This window comes from Rhincodon typus, chromosome 34 (genome assembly GCF_021869965.1).
Source record: "Rhincodon typus isolate 14 chromosome 34, sRhiTyp1.1, whole genome shotgun sequence".
NCBI classification, from domain to species: Eukaryota; Metazoa; Chordata; class Chondrichthyes; order Orectolobiformes; family Rhincodontidae; genus Rhincodon; species Rhincodon typus.
This window is the reverse complement of record NC_063365.1, coordinates 19,004,992-19,029,513: the sequence shown is the minus strand read 5'-3', so window position 1 is coordinate 19,029,513 and position 24,522 is coordinate 19,004,992. Positions and strand designations below refer to the sequence as shown.

Here is a 24,522-nt window from a genome sequence, read left to right as displayed (position 1 = left end):
TGTTTAACCCTGCTGTGGCTGTATTTGAGCAGTGGCCAGATGGAGATGTGCTTGTTTGATCTACATGGGTTAGAGGAAAGCCTGCTAAGAACAAGCTGGATTATAGGTAAACCTGATGAGAGTTAGAACTAGAGGGAAGCCTGCTATGAACCAGCTGAAATAAAACCAGTTAGTGAAACTCAGCAGGTATGGAAGCATCTATAGAGAGAGACAAAGTTAACATAGAGAGTCAAATATGGCTCTCTCAGAACTTATGCTGTCAGATCTGCTAATTATCCCCAGTGCATTCTCTATTTATTTCAGATTTCCAGCATCTGTAGTAGTTTGCTTTTATTTTATAAGAACCAGCTCAGTTGGAGAAAACCCTTAGAATCAGCTGATAAATCATGAGGGGTGTGGACACGATGAATAACCAAGATCTTTTTCCCAGGATAGGGGAGTCCAAAACTAGAGGGCATAGGTTTAAGGCGAGAGGTGAAAGACTGAAAAAGGGACCTAAGTGGCAACTTCTTTACACAGAGGGTGGTGCGTGTATGGAATGAGCTGCCAGAGGAAGTGGTGGAGGCTGGTACAATTACAACATTTAAAAAGGCATCTGGATGGGTACATGAATAGGAAGGGTTTAGAGGGATATGGGTCAAATGCTAGCAAATGTGAGGCTAGATTAGTTTAGGATATCTGGTTGGCATGAATGAGTTGGACTGAAGGGTCTGTTTCCCTGGTGTACAGCTCTATGACTCCATGACAACATGCTAAGAACAAGCTTCTCAGCGGATCCCTCCCATCTCTGAAATGTAAATCCATTTCACCAATTCAGGGTAAACCTATTTGTTCTTTTGAAAAAGTGATTGAAAGAACATCATAAGAAAGCTGAGTTTACAAAGACTTTGGAAAAAAAACCATTCAAGATTATTGACTTACCACACAAGGAGCAACAGATTCTAGACATTTAGCTTTCTGCCTTCAAGTATTTCCTACTGACCAAAATCCTTTTTCTTTCAAAAAATCCAGTTTTTCTCCCTAATTGCCAGACATCTATGTACGTGTTTGTATGTGTGGTTTGAGGATATTTGTAGAGATAAAGTTTTGTACTTCTATTACTGACTGTGTACGTTAATCAATTATTGCCTCTTTATTCAGTAAGTTTGTTTTGATAATAACCCCAAAAAGCGTGTTTAAGAAACTTATTTGATAGATCTTTTTCTTTAACACCTGACAAACAGAAGGTATTCAATTGGTTATCTTGGTAATTGGGAGAAGTATTTTTATGCTGTAACACATGGGGTAATGGAACGATAGTGACAGTGCACCACTCCAGCCTCAGTCATAACAATACCCAATAACACTGAATGGCATATATTACTGAAACAAAAAAAAAAGACATATTGACAAAGTCTGTCTTCTTGCACTCATCAGGACAAATGCAAGAATGCCAAATTTCAAACAACTGTGATATTTATACCATGGGAGCAAACAATGCCGATTGGTTCACAAATTGACTCTGATTGTCCAAGACATCACTGCAATGGACCCCTCCCACCCTGGTAATACTCAAAAGCTTAAATACACATACCAACAGGTTCAGGAACAGCTTTTTCACCGCTGTTATTAGACTTCAAAACAGACTTCTCAAATTTCAAATCTAATATTGACCTTTGCTTTTTGGGCACTTTCTCTGCAGCTGTAACATGGTATTCTTCACACTGTTCTATTACCCTTACAATTTTGTATGGTATGATCTGCCTGCACTGCACGCACAACAAAACTTCTCACTGTACCTAGGTACGTGTGACAATAATAAAAGCAAATTAAATCAAATCACGTGCATCACATCAAATCAAATTGTGTTGCCATTGAGGACTCACCCAAAAAACCCAAAAGTTGGGATAACAAGGTGCAGAGCTGGATGAACACAGCAGGCCAAGCAGCATCATAGGAGCAGGAAGGCTGATGTTTCGAGCCTTTGTTTTGCATTCAACTGGAACAACAATTACCATGTCTGTGTGATTACTGGGCAAGACCAATGACTAACAGTTGGAAAAATGTCTTAAGTCAATTGTCAAAGGACAAATCTCCTGTGTATTCTTTATGTAGAGGTTTACACACTGGGACAGATGTTGATACCCACTATGACAGACACCAGCTTGGCCAGGTGAGTGTTGTACAACACCGACAATGAAAAGCCCCAACCCCCAGACCAGCTGATTCCATTAGAAAATTCCCACCAAGTTGGGGTTTGAATTCAGGATCCACAGAATGGGGGAAAATCAAAACTCAGAGGGAAAAATAAAGAGCCAGAATCTTTCACTGCCTGGGGTTTGTGGGAGGGGGCTGACCCAGCCTTGGCTCAAAATGCTTTAGAACCACACCCCCCCCATTATTCCATGTGAGATGACAGAATCTGCTCACGAGCAGGAAGCAGTCATACTGTAGGAACTGGTGATTGGAATGGAGAGAGATCAAAAGAGCAAAAGGCAGAAAGGGAAACAGTGGGGCGAATGGTGAAAATAGGGAGTAAGAAATGTGGGGGGTGGTGTGACGGAGGGAGTGAGGAAATGGGGAGAGCAGCAATTGGAAAGGGGGCATTGGATGGGATATCTGGATGAATGGAGAAAGGTCAACAGAGAGAGGAGGAAAAACTGGGAGGGAAGAGTCAGAGACATACAGCATAGAAACAAACACTTCCGTTCAACTCATCCATGCCAACCAGATATCCTAAATTAATCAAGTCCCATTTACCAGCATTTGGCCCATATCCCTCTAAATCCTTCCCAATCATGTACTCATCCAGATGCCTTTTAAATGTTGTAATTGTACCAGCCTCCACCACTTCCTCTGGCAGCTCATTACATACACGCACCACCCTCTGTGAGGAAAAAGTCCCTTTTATATCTTTCCCTTCTCACCTTAAACCTATACCCTCTAGTTTTAGACTTCCTCACCCCGAGAAATCGACCTTGTCTATTTACCCTATCCATGCCCCTCAATTTTATAAACCTCTAAGGTCACTCCTTAGCCTTCGATGCTCCAGGGAAAATAGCCACAGCCTATTCAGCTTCTCCCTATAGCTCAAACCCTGCAATCCTGGCAACATTCTCATAAATCTTTTCTGAATCCATTCTAGTTACACCACATCCTTCCCATAGCTGGGAGACCAGAATTGCAAGCAGTACTCCAAAATTGGCTCAACCAATGTCCTGTATAGCCTCAACATGACCTCCCAACTCCTATACACAATGCACTGACCAATAAAGGCAAGTATACCAAACACCTTCGTCACTATCCTATCTAACTGCCACTCCACTTTCAAGGAGCAATGAACCTGCACTCCAAGGTCTCTTTGTTCAGCAACACGCCCCAGAACCTTACCATTAAGTGTATAAGTCCTGCCCTGATTCGCTTTTCCAAAATGCAGCACCTCACATTTATCTAAATTAAACTCCACCTGCCACTCCCCTGCCCATTGGCCCATTTGGTCAAGATCCCGTTGTACATAGAGATAACCTTCTTCCCTGTCCACTACACCTCCAATTTTTGGGTCATCTGCAAAATTACTAACTATTCCACCTATGTTCACATCCAAATCATTTATACAAAGGACAAAAAGCAGTGGACCCAGCACTGATCTTTGTGCCACATCACCAATCACAGGCCTCCAGTCTGAAAAGCAATGAACAGGAGAAAATGGGAAAGGGGAAATAGAAGGGCAATGGCAAGAGGATAAATTTGGAAGGGGACTGGAGAGAAGGGAAACTGGGAGAGGGAGTGAACAGAGAGCGGCAAACTGCAAGGAGGGGAGGGAAAAATGGACAGATATAATAATTGTGAGAATTAAACTTCAGTGTTGAAAAAGGAAATATAGAAGTGAAGATAGAGGGAAACAATGAAGGATATTGCAAGAGGGGTGTCACAGTGATGGGAAAAGAGAAGGTTAAATAGAGGAAAAGGCTACGGAACACATTTCTGCCTTTGCTTGGGATGAAGTCGTAACTGTGAATGTTATTGCAATGAATTGCAAGTGTGAAATTAAAATTTGATATTTAATCGTTTAAAAGATTGATGTGTGTGGCTTCCTCAGTGCCTAGCAATTATCACATTCACAAACCTGTTGAGAAGAACTAAATCAGGTGTAACCCAGTGCCAAAAAGTGAAAAAGATAAAGTCAACTGATCGAGAACGTCTCGGAGACATCTCGAACAAACACAGGGGCACATCCCTGTAAAACGCCCAGGGAAACACTAACTTTGCACTCAGCATACCTATAAATTGTGAAAACAGTGTTTGTGTGGCATTAATAACCAGATACAGTAGCATTATGCAATATTGAATTCAGGGAAATTGACAAATATCTTGAGAAAAAGATATTATATGTAAATAAAGAATGGGGGGGTGGGACTGGAGTTGGGAAGAGCGAGAGCGCCCAAGAGATTGAATACCCCAAAGCACAGGGATCACTGAACCTAATGTTAGTTCAAAACAATAAGCTTGAGAGCTGGCCAACAAGCAATTACTGACATAAACTGAACCGAGATGGTATAGAGTCATTGAGACACACAGCACGGAAAAAGGACCTTTTGGTCCAACGCAGCTATGCCAACTCAGTACCCTCAACTGAACTAGTCCCATTTGCCCGTGTTTGACCCATATCCCTCTAAACCTTTCCTGTCCACATGTATTTTAGATATTGTAACTGTACCCACCTCTACCACTTCCTCTGGCAGCTCATTCCATACACGCACCACCCTCTGCGAGAAAAACTTGCCTCTCAGGTCCCTTTAAATACTTCTCTGTTCATCTCAAACCTATATCCTCTAGTTTTGGACTCACCTACCTTGGGGAAAATTACCTCAGCTATTCATCTTATCTATGCCCCTGTTGATTTTATAAACATCTATAAAGGTCAGCCTTCAGCTTCTGACACTCCAAGGAAATAAGTCCCAGCCTATCCAGCATTGCCTTTAACTCAATCCCTCCAGTCCCAGCAATATCCTTGTAAATTTTTTTTGAACCCTTTCCAGTTTAGCAAGATCGTTCCTTACAGCAGGGCAACCAGAAGTGTGCAGTACTTTAAAAGTGACCTCAATGTCTGAAACAGCGGTAACATGACATTCCAAAGCCTATACTCAATGCACTGACTAACGAAGGCAAGCGTGCCAAACATCATCTTCACCACCCCGTCTACCCGCGATGCCACTTAAGGAACTATGAACCTGCATCCTTGAGCCTCTTTGTTCGCAACACTCCCAGGGCCCTACCATTAAGTGTATAAGTCCTACCCTGACTTGCCTTACTAAAATGCAACACCTCACATTTGTCTAAATTAAACTCCATCTGCCACCTTTGATGGTTTCCACTGCCCACAATGGGCTCTGCTTACAAATATTCAAATCAGCTACACGGGCGTTTCACTGGGGGTGTTGCCAGTTAAACACTTCTGGGTAGACAAGAAAAATGACCACTTTCTGCTGCCGTTGCACATTCAGGTATGGTTTTTACTTCACAGACTATGAATGGATCCAGATGCCGAGTAACGACTGAAAGAAAAAAAAAAAAAAGCTTTATTGAATCATAGAATCCCTACAGTGCGGGCATTCAGTCCATCGAGTCTGTACCAACCATCTGAAGGGCATCCCACCCAGACCCAGACCCAGCCCCAGCCCCAGCCCCAACCCTATCCCCGAAATTCTGCATTTCCCATGGCTAACTCACCTAGCCTGCACATCTCTGGACACTATGGGCAATTTAGCATGGCCATACCACCCTAACCTGCACATCTTTGGACTGTGGGAGGAAACCCACACAGAACACAGGGATAACGTGCAACCCCCACTCAGTATGGAACATGGTTACCTATCAAAGTCAACTTTTCTTCCATCAGCTGATATTTTTGACCCACGGACACCACTTAATACAGATAACATTCAATCTATTGCCATTGATTAATTGTGAATGCTTTTCCTCTTCGAAAGACTCTTGAGAATGAGGACACCTGGTTGCCGCTCCCATTCAATGGATTCCGAGATGGCCCATGAGTTCAATGAGTGATCTGCAGTATCTGCTACACGTGGGACAGGTGGTTTTTGAAGGGTCTGGTAGATTAGTCATTGGGAGGTTTGTGCGCTGCCTCCCCTCCCCCAATTCCCTTGATTTTGCCTCCCCACATTCCCAACAAGATCGCCCCGACATGTTCAGCGCTTTTCCAAATGAGTCGTCTCCAATTTGGCCAGTCACAGTCAGGGGTCTCTTAGGAGTTGGCAGGGATGTGAATCACTTCAGGGATGCTTTGAGGATGTCTCCGTAGTGTTTCTCCTGCCTTCTTTGGGGTCCCCAGTCTCAACCAAATTCCAGAGTAGAGCAGTTGCTTCAAGAATTTGGTGTCAGGCACACAGCTGTTCAGCGAGATAAGCTTGCAATCATGAAAGACGCTATATAAATGCAACTCTGGCTTTCTTTCTCTCAAGGTAGGCACTGCCTCATTACACCATTTGGTTTAGGGGAGAAGGTGGCATCGGGACAATGTCACTAGGATTCAGGATCAAATCCCATCATGGCAGACGGTGAAATCTGAATTCAGTTAACATATCTGGAAGTGAAAGCTGGTCTCAGTTACAGGGTTACCCTAACCCTAACACAGGTGACCATAAAACTCAACTGTTGTTCAGAATTCATCTGGTTCACTAACACCCCTAAGGGAAAGAAATCCACTGTCCTTACTTGGTCTGAATGTGACTCCAGAACCACACCAACGTGGCTGACTCTTAGCCACCCTCTGAAATGGCCCCTAGCGAGCTGCTGAGCTAAAGGCAATTAGAGATAAGCAGCAAACGCTCATCCATAACACCCACATCCCATGAAAGAACAAAGAAAAACAAAAATCAAAACAGCTGTGACCCGAACTGACCTGGTTCAATTATACCTGCTTGGGAGGTGCCAGCTGATGCCGTTCTGTGAAAGACTGCACGACACAAGTACACACCATCCTGTCCTCAGCGTGAATGACAAGCCACTGGATTCACTAGTTCTGCTTCATTCTCAGTATCTCAATACAGGCTGAATCAGCCAGTTTAAACATGAGCATTCTGATATCCAAACTGCAAAATTAAATACCCCCTTCGAAGGAGTGATTGGACAGACTGGTACAGACAGAGACAGGATGCAAATGAAACCCTGAAGCAGACCTCCCATAGGATTGTTCACCAGCTCCTTTCAAACACAAATCAGGAAAACACGTTAGTGTTTCAAGATCAACATATTGGACTCTTCAAATGTCTGGGGAACTCATGCTTTTTGCACTTCGTCCCTAACAGGGCACCGAATGTGAACTTCTTACCTCTGACCAATGATCAAACAGCACCACAGACAACTTGGATTAAGGAGGACCCCTGTGGTCCTTTTTTCCCCCCCCCACAGTTAATGGACAAGGACATCTGAATCTGATAATGTTCGCCCTCAATACAGCATCCAGTTCACGATACTGTACATCTGAGTACAACAGTGACAAGCAGCTACACTTCCAGACAATTGAGAATTATCAGGCAAACTCAAAATGTGGCTCATTCCTGCTTGCTAGAAATGACATGCACAAGGACCACTGTGCAAACAAAAAGCCTTGTTTTAAAAAGGCACATTACTCAGGGAGCTAATAGCACCCCATTACTTTCTCCACAGCAACAAATTGCCAATCATGCCCTTCAAATCCATTGGGAATGGGCAACCTGTCAACTGAAGATCTTTCATAACTCACTGAAATGAAGACGTGCCACAGAGCAACAGATGCCCATGTCCCACAAACTTGCAAACACCATAAAAGGTTGATCCAAGAACATCCCATTCATAGTTTTGTGTCTTGCCCCTTTGTTCAACATACAGAATGACCCAGTAACTACTGCAACAACCTACATTTACTTAGAGCCTTTAAATATTAAAGGCTCCAAGGCACCTCGCAGGAAGATTTGATACTGAGGCACGTAACATAATTGGTAGTCAAATCTTAGGCCAAAGAAGTTGGTTTAGTGAGCCATCTTAAACAAGGAGAGAAGTGGAGTCGTTTAGACAGTGAATTCCAGAGCTTCAGACCTAGCCAGCTATTTCTTCTGTCACAAGCATGCCAATACTTATTGCCCATTCTTCATAGCCCCTGAGAAGATGGTGCTGAGTGGCCTCCTTGAACCCTGCAAGCCAGGAGGACTAGAGGCATGCGCAGTGTTTTTATCTGTAATGCTTTGAGCAGCTTGCCAAGACTACATCACAGGGCATTTAAGAGTCAACTATGTTGCTGTGGTTCAGGAGTCACATGTAGGCCAGACCAGGTAAGGATGGCAGATTTTCTTCCCTAAAGGACATTAATGAAGCAAATAGATTTTTGTGACAATCCAGATTGTCAGAATTGGTGACACCAGCAATTTATTCCAGATTTATTATGGCCTCCACAGAGGTTATAGATTCATACAACATGGAAACAGACCCTTTGTTTCAACCAGTCCATACCGAACATAATCCCAAACTAAACTAGCCCCACCTGCCTGTGCTTGGCCCATATTCTTCCAAACATTTCTTATTCATGTACTTATCTGAATGTCTTTTAAACATTAACTGTACCCGCATCCACCACTTCCTCTGGCAGTTCATTCCACTTGCGAACCATCCCGTGTGTAAAAGAAATTGCCCCTCATGTCTTTTTTAAATCTGCCTCTTCTCACCTTAAATATAAGCCCCCTAGTCTTGAAATTCCCCATCCTAGGGAAAAGACAACTCTATCTATACCCCTCATTATTTTATAAACTTCTATCAGGTCACCTCTCAACCTCCTACACCCCAGTGGAAAAAAATTCCAGCCTTTCCTTAGAACTCAAACCTTCCATACCCAGCAAATCCCTTGGAAATCTTTTCTGAACCTTCTCTAGCTTACTAATATCCTTTCTGAGGAGAGAAAATGTTTACCAGTTTGTAAGACTATTTATCTGTTTAAAAATAAAACTAATAGATGGATTTCAACAAACTTTAGTACACAGATAAGTTATGGCCTAAGGAATAGCTGATTACATTTTGGTGAACATGTAGATCTGGATACTTTAAAGATCCATCAACATTGAGAGAAAAGGTAAATTGACTTTTCTTATGGGTTGTTTTATTTAGAATATTGTTGTTTGATTCAGAATCTCCATTGTTGTCGTATAATTTATCACAACTATCTAAATATCAGAGTTTTCAGAGCAGATTGTTGGATATGGATTGGCCTGATGCCTCTTCAGTGAAATAGAAGCTCTTTAGAAAAGAATTCCCATTTCCACTTTTGTAACTGTAGCACATCAATAAAGGTAGCAAAGGGTCTCATGAAATATCTGCATATTTACAGTAACATTGAAATAACACAGCCTGGTAGAGGTATGAGCCCTCCTAAGTGCACTTCACTTAGTAACAAATCACATAAAATGCCCCACGTGCCAGAGTGCTATTTGAATCGATGTCTCTAGGTTACCACATTGTTATCGTTCTAGCTGCCAAGAATGGGGTGACATAAAATCAGGGTGAGTGAATGCATGAGAAGCTGAAGGGTTGCTGAACTCAAATTCTCTCCCACAGCATATTCTACACAGTGCAGGCTGCTTCTGCAATGAAAAGAAAACCTTAGTATGTGAAAGGATGCTGACATCTGTCATTTACAGCCACAATAGTTACATAAACTGAGACTTTGGGTTCTGCACAGTCACCCATTTGGAAGGCAATATTTTGATTCTGAACCACTCGCTGAACATTCAGAAGATCTTAGTGCAAACTGACTTTTCTCTTCCGAGCCCGACTAGCCTTTCAGCTATTTCCTGGTTTTAGTCCATGGTTTCCATTGCTCGGAGATTTTGTCTTTTTCTTTTTAAAATAAAATCAGCACATTTGTGTTTCCACTTGCACTGAAAATTCCTATATGAATGAAGCGGCCTTCAGCAGGAGGGAGACAGAAATAGAACCAATGGATGGAGGAAGTGTCAATCGTATATTTTACGGCTCTCTTCATATTCATATCACGTCCACAGCTTTTCAGCAAAAAAGTATGAGTCACTTCCAATTTCAATGGCAAACTGTGACCCGCAGTGACTTCTATGCTAAATCAGAGTTTTAAATCTGCATTTTTTTTTTTAAACTTCACACTTACTTCATTCACAGGGTTGAGGGCGTCGCTGGCTGGACCAGCATTTATTACCCAGAGGGCAGTTGAGAATCAGCCACATTGCTGTGGGTCTGGAGTCACATGTAGGCCAGACCAGGTAAGGATGGCAGTTTCCCTCCCTTAAGGGCATAAGCGAAGCAGGAGGGATTTTCCAAACAATCAGCAATGAATTTATAATCATCATTAGACTCTTAATTCCAGATTTTTATTGCATTGAAATTCCACAACCTGCCGTGGCAGGATTTGAACTCAGGTCCCCAGAACATTACCCGAGTCTCTGGATTAATAGGCCAGCGATAATAGGCCGTCACCTCCCTACTCTCTATTTATTGGACAGTATCGCAAACTGTTAGGGTGGTAGGGCCATTTGAGCGCTCAGGTGGTGTTCACCCCAACCCTTTTCAATCCTCCTACCCCTCCTCCGGCCCAAGTAAAAGGTGCCATGCTCAGGGTTACAAGTTCTGATCAAGGACGGAACCGACATGGTTTCGGTGGTGATGGTGGAGGAACTCAGTACATCAGATGCTTCCAGGCAAGGAGGATCCTTCAGGAAGGAAGGTCCTGGGAAGTCATTTAAGCACATGATGTGAAGGCACCAGCAAACCACCCCCTGTGTATTCTTTTCCCTCATTATATCACTCACTGGAGTTGAAAGCAGGAGTTCTTACATGGGACTTAAGAGGAGGTTCAGGACCACAAGGGTGGGGAACCAAGCATGGAAAACAGAAGATAAAAGCAAGTAGATCCTCCAGCCCTTGGAGCCTGCTCAGCCATTCAATATGATCATGGCTGATCATCCAGCTCAGTACCCTGTTCCCACTTTCTCCCCACATCCATTGAATACTTTAGCCCCAAGAACTGTATCTAACTTCTTCTTGAAAACTTACAACGTTTTGGCCTGCAGAGAATTCCACAGGCTCACCACTCTCCGGGTGAAGAAACTTCTCATCTCAAGGGGAGACATTCATGATGTTGGAGGAAAATGGAGTTTGAGGTAAAATCTTGTTGAATGGCTGAGAAGACTCAATGGGCTGAATGGCCTGCCCCCACGTTCTATTTTCATTTAATGTTTGTTCAGGCAGTACCGTGATCCCTAACCAACAAAGTTAGCAACACCTGGTGATTTAATCTTCCCTGGTAGCACAGCCCTCATTCTATTCCCATTGAATAAGCTATTCAATTACAGCCCATTTACTTTTGACAGGTTAATGGCTGCAGGAAAGGCAGAGAGAACTCTCCTGTCAATGCATTAAGCAGCAAGCTACAAAAACATCACAAGGCACTTCATACATGACAACTTATTCTGAAATGCAGCTACTGGCACGATGCTGATAGTTTGTGTGCAGAAAGATCTCACAAAGGGCAACGTGAAGAGTGACAAATCTGTTTTGGTTGATGTGGACCAGGACACATGGAAAGTTTTGTGCTCCCACTGAGACACAAGCAGGCACTGTCTCACAAGGGATAAGGACATGGGGAGACACAGAGTGGCACTGTCACTGGGCTACAATACAGAAACCCAGGCTAATGTCCCAATCACAGGTGGCGAAATTCAAATTCAAATATCTAGAATTTTTTTTTTTTTTTTTAAAAAAAAGCCAGGTAACCATATAACCATTTTGTTGCCTATCGCAGAAGTCCACCTGGATCACTAATGTACTTTTAAGGAAGGAAATCTTCTGGTGTATGGGTGACTCCACACCCAAGCAATGTGGCTACCTGGTGACTGCCCCCTGGACTGACCCTAGCAAGTCACTTAGTTCACAGGGCAATTAGGGATGGGCAGATGTTGGCACAGCCAGCAATGCCCACATCCTGAGAATAAATAAAGGAAAACCAGAGACTTAGTGCCGTCCTGTTCTCAGTGACCCTTGTGCATATCTCAAGGCCAGCAAATTTGAAAGAAATTTCAGAGAATGCTTCACGCTGCTTTGAATGCCTATCTTTGCAACTGTCACAGCCTTGCATCCCTTAAAGAGCCCCAGCTGGTTCTAGTGATAGTAGGAACTGCAGATGCTGGAGAATCTGAGATAACAAGGTGTAGAGCTGGATGAACACAGCAGGCCAAGCAGCATCAGAGGAGTAGGAAGGCTGACATTTCGGTTCAGACTCCCCTTCCCCTCCCCCATTTCTGATGAAGGGTCTAGACCCGAAACGTCTGCTTTCCTGCTCCTCTGATGCTGCTTGGCCTGCTGTGTTCAGCCAGCTCTACACCTTGCTACGTAAGCGCACATGGCTTTTTTTTTGAGCAGGGCTTCCAATTACTACAGCACATCAAAAGGAGCTCCTGCAACATTAAGAGATAGACGAAAAGTTCCCACGGTAGTCAGCCCAGCATCACCTGCTGAGCCAGACTATGTAGTAGTGGGCACTCAAAGTGGGAAAAATGAAAAATTGATTCACGACGGGTTTCGAAGTGAGTCTGAAAGAATCTCCTTGTCACGGTGCCATTCACTGAACATTTTGATTACATTCTCCATTAGAGAGAGCTCTGGGACTAGTTTATACTGACAGAAAAGACAAGAAAATGACAGCACTTAAGTGCATGAAAATAACACGGAGAAACTGACAATTTGCAGCTCTCTTGTCAATCATTAACGGTGAATAAAATCCTCTCTTGAAGCTCAAGTCTTTTTCATTTTTCCTGCTCGTATCTGGGTGATTTACTACTAACCAGCGTTTGAATTTTTTGTTCGCAATCTGCTCTTCACTCCACGAGCTGGAAGACTGGTTCTACAGCTCAGCTTCACTGATCTTCATCCGCCAATGCTGAGACCCCACCAACACATACAAACTTTTGTCATCCTTAAATGCACCCTCGGAGAAATGCTGAACGAGTCCGCGTAAAAAAAAAATATTCGGCATTTGCATAGCGCCTTTAACTACCCCAGGATATCTCAAAGCGCCATTTGTGAAGTGCAACGACCGTTGCAATGTCAGGCGTTCAGCGGTCAGTTTTGTGCACAGCAAGCTCCCACTAGCAATAATGACCAGATCATCTGCATGTTGTTGTTTTTAAAAAGTGGTGCTAGTAGAGGAGGAAAAGGGGGGGGGGGGGGGGGGGGGGGGGGGGGGAAGATCCTGGACCTTCTTGGAGGCAGTAACTGCAAATTCCATTCCATCCCTCCCAGTGGGCAGATTGAACCACAGAAGATAAAAGGTCACAGATGGGAGAGAACACCGTGCGGCAGTGGGGGGGTGGGGGTAGGAGGTGGAGCAGACTAATGGTGGAGAAAGAGCTCGGAATACAATAAGCTGTGATAGTAAGCGGTACTTTAATATTCAGGAACCAACAGGTTGCCTCTGGGAATCACGAATTATGAAACTCAAACCATTTGCATCTACATAATCAGGAATTGCAGGCACAGTTTATCACTTTGCAGCACTGTGAACTGTTTTCACACCAGGAAACGTGAGCCACTGTGCACACAACAAAACTTTCTGAAGAAAGGTCTAGGCCCGAAACGTCATCCCTCCTGCTCCTCTGATGCTGCTTGGCCTGCTGTGTTCATCCAGTTCTACACCTTGGTTATCTTAAACAGAAGGGTTTACATTTATTTGCAGCTTTTTACAGCCAATGAAGAACTGTCTGAAATAAATTCTGGCTCAGCCAGTAAAGTGCACATCCTGTGAACAATTTAAGTAGGAGACCAGTTATGCTGACTGGGGAATAATTAATGGATGGGAGACTGGGGATGTCAGATAATTCCCAGTCCTTTGGGAAAGAACCATGTTGTGGTTTGCTTTATTTCCAATGAAGCAGATGGCTCATCTAAAATTCTGCAGCACCAACCAGGCAGCACAGCCTCACTACTTCACTGTAGCACCAGCCTCACTACTTCACTGTAGCACCAGCCTCAATTCTCCTTTTTGTGCCCAAGCCCTGGACTGAGATTTTGAAACAGAAAGCTTGAGATTCAGAGGCAAGTGTGCTACCAACTGAGCTGACAGACAGTGCAATGACCTTAACTGTTTAATTTGCAGTTTATTGAGAGCAATGTTTGGGCAAGGAACATCTGATCTTCCCTTGACTGGTTTTGGACACACTTAATATCATTCTGTAACACCATAGCATGCTTTGGTTTGAGAGATGAACAAAGAGATGTGGAAGCTGATCGGCCTAGTCTTTCACCACTTTAAAGGGACAGGGAGAAAAGGCACCCAAAGGGGACACACATCTTCCAGCAGTACTTACTGTAGGAATTAAAGCTGACATCTTGTACTTATACATTTTTTGTTAATGAGCCTGTGCATTGGGATCTGCAATGATGGGGAACTGTAACTGTTAATTACTGGGACAACACACCTGGGGCTTTCTACGGACAGTGATGATGTCCTCTCAAATTCTCTCATTAGTCCATAGAAGCACACACATTGGTAGACAACTCAAGTCTGAGGGAATATATTATTGAAAATATTATTACACTTTTATATCCGCAGTGAAATGATTATCTGTCCAAGGAATTAAGATTTGCGTACCTGTCACTGTTATGCTATTGAAACAAAATGCAGAATTGAATTGTCCTCCATGCATCAAATCAACAAACCTTAGATTGACTGGAAAATCTGCAGAAATGAGGATGCAATTCTGGTCTCTCACTTAACCCCCATTCCTTCACTCCACTTCAAGTACTTCTGCCTTCAGGCATCCAGGCCCCGAGTTTGCAAATCTTCCCCTTAAAACCTCTCTTCAAAGCACTCCTTGCAACCCACATCTTTGATCAAGCTTTTTTTTCAACCTATTGAAATATCTACTCCTGTGGCTCTGTGTCAGTTTTTGCTTGACAACGTGCTTTGGCACCATTTACTCTGTTAAAAGGTGCCATATAAATACAAGTTGTTGTTGCATTCTCCTGTGCACTGGCCTTAGTGAATCCAGCAGGTTTACACTGGCACTACCACTGCCAGCACAAGGGCTGTGTTTTCTCAAGAACTCATAGCATTTACAGCACAGAAATAGGTCTTCCCAAACCTAGAGACACGAGGCAGTCACAGCACATGTTTGCATCTGTCTCCAGAGCTAGTTTTTTTTTACCCTGGAACAAGTCACCATCCTATCAGCGTAGCCTGAGGAGGAGCCATCCCCATCTCGAAAACTCTCCTAATCTTACCACTGAGGGGCATGGTTAAAGACTTGTAATCAATCCGTTTGCCTATATAATGAGCACACCTTCCTTGTCTGTCAAGTCCTGGGGTTGGACACAAACCTAGAATTTCTGACTCAGAGGTACTTACAATGCTACCAAACCCAAATTAAAAAGGACCTACAAAATAAAAATCAGTGTACAGGACAATTTATATATCAATATTTATTGTAGTGTGGTGTGTTCCTCCAGTAATGTGACCATGAGTGCGGGGCTAGGGCATACAAGGCTCCAATATTACAACATGGCTTGTGTTCCTCATCCATGATGAATGCTGCAATTGTGCCCCCACCCCAACACCAACCCTACCCCATGCCCCAAAGCGTGGTGCGGAATAAAGCCAACACAAGTTCGTTCCCTGTGTTTATAGTGCAAGTTCATGGCAGCTCTGCCTCCTCACCATACTCCATGTTTGTTGAGTCATTACCCTCAAGCGATACATAACCACTGTCTCACTAATGGAGAGAGTTGTTTATTGGTCTTCACTGACTATGGCTCCTTACTGCACCAGCTCTCAGTGAACTACCATCTTTGATTGGGTCATGAATGCACCTATTGTGATTGGCTGGAAAGGTTAAATTGCCACGAGCAAAGGTGCAGAGGAGGCAGCAGCGGTGACTGCTCAGTGAGGCTTGGAAATCTATTTTAAACCAATCAATTGGCAATCACACTCTTAGCATTTATGCAAAGATTTCCAAATAGACTAAGTGACATTTAATATCAAATCAGGAGAGTTTGAGCTCAAGTACAATTCTTATCTCTCTCCCCACTTCTGGTTCTGATTTGGACTCACATATAGAGACTGAGATGCTGAAATCTTGGAAAGTGGCCCTGATCTTCTCTAAACCACCACAGTGGAAGCCTTCGTTTAAGTTCTAGTCTAAAGGAGAACATGTCAATCTTCCTCAGTATTGGAAAGTTTATTGTCCCCTTGAAACATGAAAACAAGCAGAGAGAAATCATAGACACCACACTACAGAGCTGTATTGGAGAATCTATGTACAGTTGTAAATAGTGTTACAGTACATTTAAGAGCCTTTGTGAGAAGGAGTAAGCAGCTTCAGCGACAGTTCTGAAGAGGGGTCAACTCTGTTTCTCTCTCTCTCTCTCTCTCTACAGATACTGCAAGACTCTTCAGTTAGCTTTAAGGAAGTATCTGTGCAGATACTGTCAGTATCCTGAGATACTCCAGACTTTGCACAGGTTTGGCTTAAAGGACAAGATTAAATATGAAGGATGACTGTCGGACAGTGCAGCACCTCCTGGGTACAGGACTTACTGGATCCTGTGCTTCTGACTCAGATGAGGTCTGAAACCACAAGCTTTTAACGCAGAGGCCAGCAGGGACCTTACTTGGCTGGAAATGCTTGCACAACACCACTCTAACGAGAGCAGATACTCCGTGATATTTACCCCATTCCCACTGCCCTGAAAATAGCCAACATCTCGATCAAGTCACTTCAATGTTTTGTACCAGTGTAACTCACGACTACATGCCGAGATTACAGTGCCCCATCCGTTACCACTCCAAAACACACATCCGAGAACGTTACTTTCAACTAGAAAATTCAGAGGAACAAGATTGAAAAGAGTTTGTTCACAAAGCACCAGAATCATATGAGTCATGAAACCTTAGCTGTTATTCTGCCCAGAGCTTGAGGCGACCCTCCGGCTACACCCCTCAAACATTTAACCACATACACTCCCGACATTTGGATGTTAATTAGGACCCAGTTGGTCTCATCAGCTAAGAAAGGGTTAACGACTGAAATGCAGATTGTGGAAATTATTCCCACTTTCCCTGATCCAGAACAAGAGTCGGCCACAGTACCTGTCCAGCATGTAAAATAGCAGTTTCTGTAGGGGAGACCAGGAGCAGTAGTGCACCTCAGAAAAACCCCCTCGCCACGCCTGCTCCCCTGGATAACAGAGAAATCCAGCTCCTCGACTGTGAGGTCTTTAACACTGAGCTCTCACTGTCTCTCCTGGATACAGGATAGGCAAACCTTCCTACATACAGTCCACAACCAATCACAGCTTCACTACTCGTGATTCCACCCCTCCCCTCCTGATTTCAATTACACTCAAACCTGCCAGCCTTATGATTAAATGCACAATTAATTTCGCAGCCATTAGGAAAATAAAAATGCCGACAAAAGCCACTCACTCTGGGGTCCGACCACAGTATTGGCTACTGCCGAGAAGATTAAAGGACACAGCCCAGCTTTAAATGAGCTGCCGGCTCCACAATGCTGCCCTCAGCTAAGCCGGCTGCTCCTTTCATTTTGTGGCGAGTTTCGCTGGGCGTCAGGGGGAGTGCTTTACAGAAATATCCCGCACAATAAATTATAAATCCCACCCTCCCCACTCCCCATTTCCCCCACCCCTCAACGCGGCTCTCTGGGTTGGAAAGAACAGCCCCTGTCCTATCACAGCACTTGTCGCAATCTGGGAGACCCCCCGGGCTTCCACAAGGTCTTATGGGTGGGGTAGGGTGGGGTGGGGGCAGCTCTTGGCTGGTGGATTTAAACGTTTTTGAATGAATGTCAAAACGTTGGGCCTTCGTGTGGTGTATGTATATATACACACACACACACACACAAAGAATACCAACACACAATAAAACACAAACACACACACACATACAATAGAATACACAACATAACGGATCACACAACGTATTGGAACATGATATAATGGAACACGATATAATGAAACGCACGATACAATGGTGTGCACTTAATATAATGGAACACAATACAATGAAACACATTATAATAGAACACAATATAATGGAACACAGTATAATAGAATACACAATATAATGGAAAACAATATAATAGAATATACAATATAATAGAACATGATATAATGGAACATGCATATAATTGAATACACAATAAAACAGAACATCATATAATGGAACACAATATAACAGAACACACAATGCAATGGTGTGCACTTAATATAGTGGAATACACAATACAATGAAACACAATATAATGGAACACAATATAATAGAATATACAATATAATAGAACATGATAAAATGGAACATGAAATATAATCGAATACACAATATAATGGAACATAATGTAATAGAACGCACAACATAATGGAACATACAATACAAAGGAACACACAATATAATGGTGTGCTGTCAAGAAAGTGAAATACACAATACAAAGAAACACAATATAATGGAACACACAATATAATGGAACACCTAATGGCGCACAATGTAAATGAATATACAATATAATTATTTACACAATATGATGAAACAGACAATACAATGATGCTATACAACATGATGGAACACACAATATAATGGAACACATGCAATAAAGCACGCGCTCTCCACAATATAACACATACAATGCAACTCCATAACAAAATGTACAACACTCAGAGCACGCTCACAGTTCTGTACGAAACAAACACATATTGAGTACACTTACGTCGCCTCAGTGTCCTAGCATTTCACAGTAGGACAAGTGTAAAAGGCCAGAATGTCCATTTGAAATGAAATTCCAAGGGGCACATTGGCAACTGGCCTGTTGTAGTCTCTCAGTAGCCAGTCCTACTCTGACATTTCTGAGTTCACAGACCAACAATCATTGTTGTAATTTCTGTACTAAGTCCTGGATTCATACACAGCACTGCACAGTGCTGCAGATTTGGTCTTACCCGTGCTCTGTATAAATGAAACAAGATCTCACTACTTTTGTATCCAATTTATAATTAGCTTTCCTACTTGCTGTTCCTGCATACTAACCTATTGCGATTCATGTACAAGGACATTCAGATTGCTCTGCATCTCAGAGCTCTGCAATTTCTCGCCATTTAGGTAAAATATTACTTTATATTTTTTCTGTAAAAATGGATAATTTCACCCTTTCCCATATTATGTTCCATTTGCCAATTCTTTGTCCACTCACTTAAGCTATCTATGTCTTCTTGTAACCTCCTTGCGCCCTCTACACAACATACTTTCCTATCTATCTCTGAATCATCATTAAATTTGGCAAATGTACTTTCGTTCCCTTTATCCAAGCCATATAGAAAACCCCATCTCTGGAGGTCGTGATATTCCTGTATCTGTATCATGGCTGCAGAAAAGCACTGCAAATGCTGGAGATTTGAAATAAAAACAGAAATGCTGGAGAAACTTAGTATCTGAGAAGAGAGAAACATTTTGATTCCAATATAACTTTTCTATGGAACTGTAGAGAGGTGGAATTGTGATGGGGTTATACTGTTGAAAAAGGGAATAGAAAAAGGTGGAAAAAAAAACATAATTGGGAAGATTTGGAGCAAGAGGGAGATGAGAGATCAGAGGCATCACAGAACAGAAAGTAAAGAATGTGGTTATCATTACCGCAAAGCATTGGTCCAGAGTAGAGTTTAGGGAAAGTGAAATTACCATAATCCCACTGACTCATTAAAGAGACACAATTGGTAGTGTATTTAACCTGAGGTCATTACACCTCAGGCAAGAGGTGATATCGAGAAGGCAGGACCTTCATGGTGATATTTGCCAGTTGCAGGAATTGAGGCTATGCTGTTGGCTTAACTCTGCATCACAAACCTGCTATCCAATCAACTGAACTAACCAACTAAAGCAGGGAACTAATACCAGGTTAAACATCAATTCTGACTGACAGCAAAAATAAAATGAATGAGGAGGGAGGGGGGCCATGAGGTGTGGGGGATGAGGACGGTGGTGGGATAGGGAACAAATCAAAATAAAGGACAAAGGTTTATGATTTGAAGTTGCTGAACGTTGAGTCCTGAAGGCTGCAAAGTGCCTAATGGAGAATGAGGTGCTGCAGTTTGCATTGGGCTTCACTGGAACACCACAGAGGGTCCAGGACACAAATGTTAGCAAGGGAACAAGGTGGTTTATTGAAATTACAAGCAGCCAAAAGTTTGGGGTCATAGAGTCATAGAGCTTTTACAGCCTGGTGAGAGGCCCTTTGATCCATCATGTCCACACCAGTCATCAAACTCCCATCTACTCTAATTCCATTTTCCAGCACTTGCCCCGTAGCCATCTATTCAGTTCTTCAATGTCTTAAGGGCTCCAGTCTCCACTACCCTTTCAGTCAGTGAGTATCAGATACCCACACACTTCTGGGTGAGTTGTTTTTTTTTCTCAAATGCTCTCTAAACCTGCTGATTCTTGCCTGAAAATGGTGTCCTTGGTTATTTACCTATCTGCTAAGGGGAAAATTTGCTCCCTATCTATCCTGTATCTGCCCATCTGATCTTTGTATACCTCATACAGGCCCCCCTCTCTCAATAGCCAGTCTTTGAGTTTGCAGACTGAGTGGAGAAGTTCTGTGAAGCAGTCAGCCAGTCTGTGTTGGGTCTCCTCAATGTGGAGTCAACCATATTGTGAGCAGCAGATATGGGTGACTAGATTGCAGGTCTGCAAGAGGTGTAACACTTGTCCCCTTCCCTTCTCCTTCCTCACCACTGAAGGCCCCAAACACAACTTCCAGGTGAAAGAGCAATTTACTTGTCTTTCTTCCAATCTACTCTACACAACACAGTCTCGTTGACACTGGGGAGAGGAAGTCGGATTGGGTGACCACTCATTAGAAGACCTCAGCTCAACGTTCACCCCCTCACATACTGACAATGCTCATTCCCCTGCTTCATCCCCTTCAACAGTTCTAGATATCTCCTTCAAATTCTACCATGTCCACCTCCCTCTCTCAAACCCCAAAAGTGTTCAACTCCTCCCTCAGCCCCCTACACCCTGTCTCACCGCAATGACAATATTCATCCTCTCCCTCAATCCCTCAACAGTATCACTCTTGGCTCTCTCATCCTCCTCGCATCACAAAAATGCTCAAACCCACTACACCTCACAACCCCGTAACTCACCGACAACGTTGACTCTTCTGACATCAGCCGGATAGGAGTCAGGGATTCCAGATGGTAACAAAAACAGAAATTGCTGGAGAAACTCAGCAGATCAGGAAGCATTTTGTGGAGAGTTTGCAGAGTTAACGTCTCAGGTCCAGTGACCCTAGAAGAAGGCCTTGAAACATAAACTCTGTTTTCTCTCTATAGATGCTGCCAGGCCTGCTGAGTTTCTCCAGCAATTTCTGATTCTGTTTCCTGATTTGTAGCATCCATAGTTTAGCTTTTTTCTTTGTTTAGCATTCCAGGTGGAAAGTCAGGGGCCGAGGTGTGGTGAGGGTGAGGTGAGTCCATGGTATATTGAGGGGGCAGTGAACATTGCTGTGGGTGCTGACTTTTTTTGTTCATTCAGGGGCTTGCTGACTGGGCTAGCATTTACTTCCCATCACTAATTGCCCTCAAGATGTTGGTGATGAACTGCCTTCTTAATCCACCATGACCAGTTGGTGTAGGTAGATCCACAATGCTGTTAGGGAGGGAATTCCAGGGTTTTGACCCAGCGACACTGAAGCAACAGCATTACATTTCGAAGTTAGGATGGTGAGTGGCTTGGAGGAGATCTTGCAGGTGATGGTGTTCCCATATATCTGCTTCCCTGATCCTTCTAGGTGGTTGTGGTCCTGGGTTTGGAAGGTGCTATCTAAGGGGCTTTGGTGAATTTTACTTTGAGTAAAACTTCTGAGTGGGCTTTAAACTTGCAATGAAAAGCTGTAACCAAATTCAGATAAAAACTGGTATAAGTAAAGGGCTAACAACCAGGTCTACACAGTTCTGGGTGCTCAATCCCACTGCCACCGGAACCACAGAGAGTCTGGGCAAGGCAAAACCAGCAATCAGAAGTTTAAACTGCATTCAGTTCTGGTCTTCCTGCTGTAGGAAGGATGTTGTTAAACTTGAAAGGATTCAGTAAAGATTAGAGGGGTGCTGCCAGGATCGGAGGGTTTGCGTTACAGGGATAGGCTGAATAGGCTGGGGGTATTTTCCCTGCAGCATCAGTGACTGAGGGGTGAACTTATAGAGGTTTATAAAATTGTGAGGGTAATGGATGGAGTGAATAGCCAAGGTATTTTGCCCAGGGTAGGGGAATCCAAAAGTAGAGGGCATAAGTTTAGGGTGAGAGGGGATAGATTTAAAAGGGACTTGAAGGTTAACTTTCTCACACAGAGGGCGGTGTGTGTACGGAATGAGCTGCCAGAGGTAAGTGGTGGAGTCTGATACAATTACAACATTTAAAAGGCACCTGGATGGGTATATGAATAGGAAGAGTTTAGAGGGATATGGGCCAAATGCTGGATATCTGGTCAGCATGGATGAGTTGCACGGAAGGGTTTCGTTTCCATGCTGTAGGGCTCTATGACTCTATGACATCCCGTGTTGAATGCTGGAATTGTGTTTAGGTGGGGACTTCCTCGTGGTCCTGAGGTACATCAGCAATGTGAGTTGACACTGCTGCTTCTCCCCATTTGTGAAGATTTGAGCCATTAATGCAACTAAATTGACAGAATTAAAATTCTCGGAATTGTGTATTTAATCTTAACATTATTACATGGGTAGTTTTCTTGTTTGCAATGTCACGGATTAATTTAGGGGGCCAACCAAACTGTTTTCTGACACAGAGAAGGAATAGGGAGAGTAAAAAGAGAGTAAGTATAGAATAGAGGTAGAGAGAGCATTTTAGAGAAGGCCATTTGACCAACCAGCCCATAGTAATGTTCTACTCCACAAACTGAAGAAAAGATTGAAAAAAGAGGAAAAGGTGAGAAGGAAGACCTGCACTAAAGAGGGAAAGAAAATGAACAAAGGTGAGTGAAATAACTCCATGAAAGCCGGCATCCCATCGCCAAGTCACCCTTTATTTACATGTGCACTGTACATGGACTCTGGCCAGCCAGTCCCGAGAGTGAGGAGATCCTCACTCCTGAGACTCCTGTTTATGTCTGTCAGCCAGGACTCCCTGATTGGGGCTGTAAATCAGGTCCAATCAGGGGACTCATATTCTATGAGGTCCACCTGGCTGACCTCGTTACAATCACTACAAAGAGAATTATAATAAAATGCTGACATCCAAAGGTTTACATCAGGAATTTTAACTTACCAAAAATTAAATTCTAAGCAATTTCAAGAATAATTTATTCTGTAAGATTTTTGTTGAAAGGCGTCTACAGGAGAGAACATTGGTCCCTTTCGAAAGGGACATTATACATTTTCACCATCATCGATAACACTCAAAAACACAATGTTGGAACAAGTACTCTATAACCATAGCTTAATTAGCAGTTTGCTAATTAAGTATCTTTCACATCCACAGGAAGTCCTAATGTGGTTCAGAACCAACAAATTGTCTTTGTAGTGTAGTCACTAGTGGTTACGGAGGGAAACATGGCAAGCCATCTGTGCACAGCAAGATCCCAAAAAAATCAGCTGTGATAGGCCTTTTTAACGTGTTTCTAAATGGGGAAGGACAGGACATTGTGGATATCACCCTTACCATTCTTTGAATAGAATGCCTACCTAAGTCTACTGGACCCGAAATGTTAACTCTGATTTCTCTCCACAGATGCTGCCAGACCTGCTGAGCTTTTTCAGCAATTTCTGTTCTCATTCAGGAAATCTCTTTTTTTATTGATGGTAATTTTGCAACTTTCACCAGAAGAAAACAATTTTCTTGATTATGAAAAATTCTTTACACTGTTCATTCACAGATGTTTCTGACCAATCCATCCACAACAGCCATGTAATTTTAATACACTGGTGCCACAAATCTTTTAAATTTAATATCAAGATAGAAGTAATTGAGTCCCCGGGTGTAGAAGGAGGCCATTCAGCCCATTGATACACAGTAGAACAACTCAGTGGGTCCCATTGCCCCTATTCTTGGCCTGTAGGCTTGCAAGGTTATTTCCCTCACTGCCTGTCTAGTTTTCTTTTGAAATCATTTATCACCTCCCTCAAACTCGTAGACCAGTAGCTCCAGGTCATTAGCATTCAATGTGTAAAAAGTTCCTTGTGCTTTTCTTACTCAATTTCTTTATTTTCTTACAGGATGAGGGCGTCACTGGTTAGGCAGCATTTATTGCCCATCCCTAATTGCTCAGAGGCCAATTCAGAGTCAACCACATTGCTGTGGGTCTGGAGTCACATGTAGGCCAGACCAGGTAAGGATAGCAGGTTCCCTCCCTAAAGGACACTAGTGAACCAGATGGGTTTTTCCCCACAATTGACAATGGATTCATCGTCATCATTAGATTCTTAATTCCAGATATTTTAAATTCAAATTCCACT

General features: G+C 43.1%; 1 protein-coding gene across 1 annotated transcript in view; it reads right to left on the bottom strand.

Annotated features, from left to right (window-relative positions):
• Positions 1 to 17,277, bottom strand: part of LOC109918255 (PH and SEC7 domain-containing protein 1-like) — a 163,179-nt gene extending 145,902 nt beyond the window's left edge. The window contains exon 1 of the mRNA XM_048616198.1: positions 17,138 to 17,277. The gene's annotated coding sequence lies outside the window, so the exon portion shown is untranslated. The remainder of the gene's footprint in view (positions 1 to 17,137) is intronic.
• Positions 17,278 to 24,522: the final 7,245 nt, after the last annotated feature.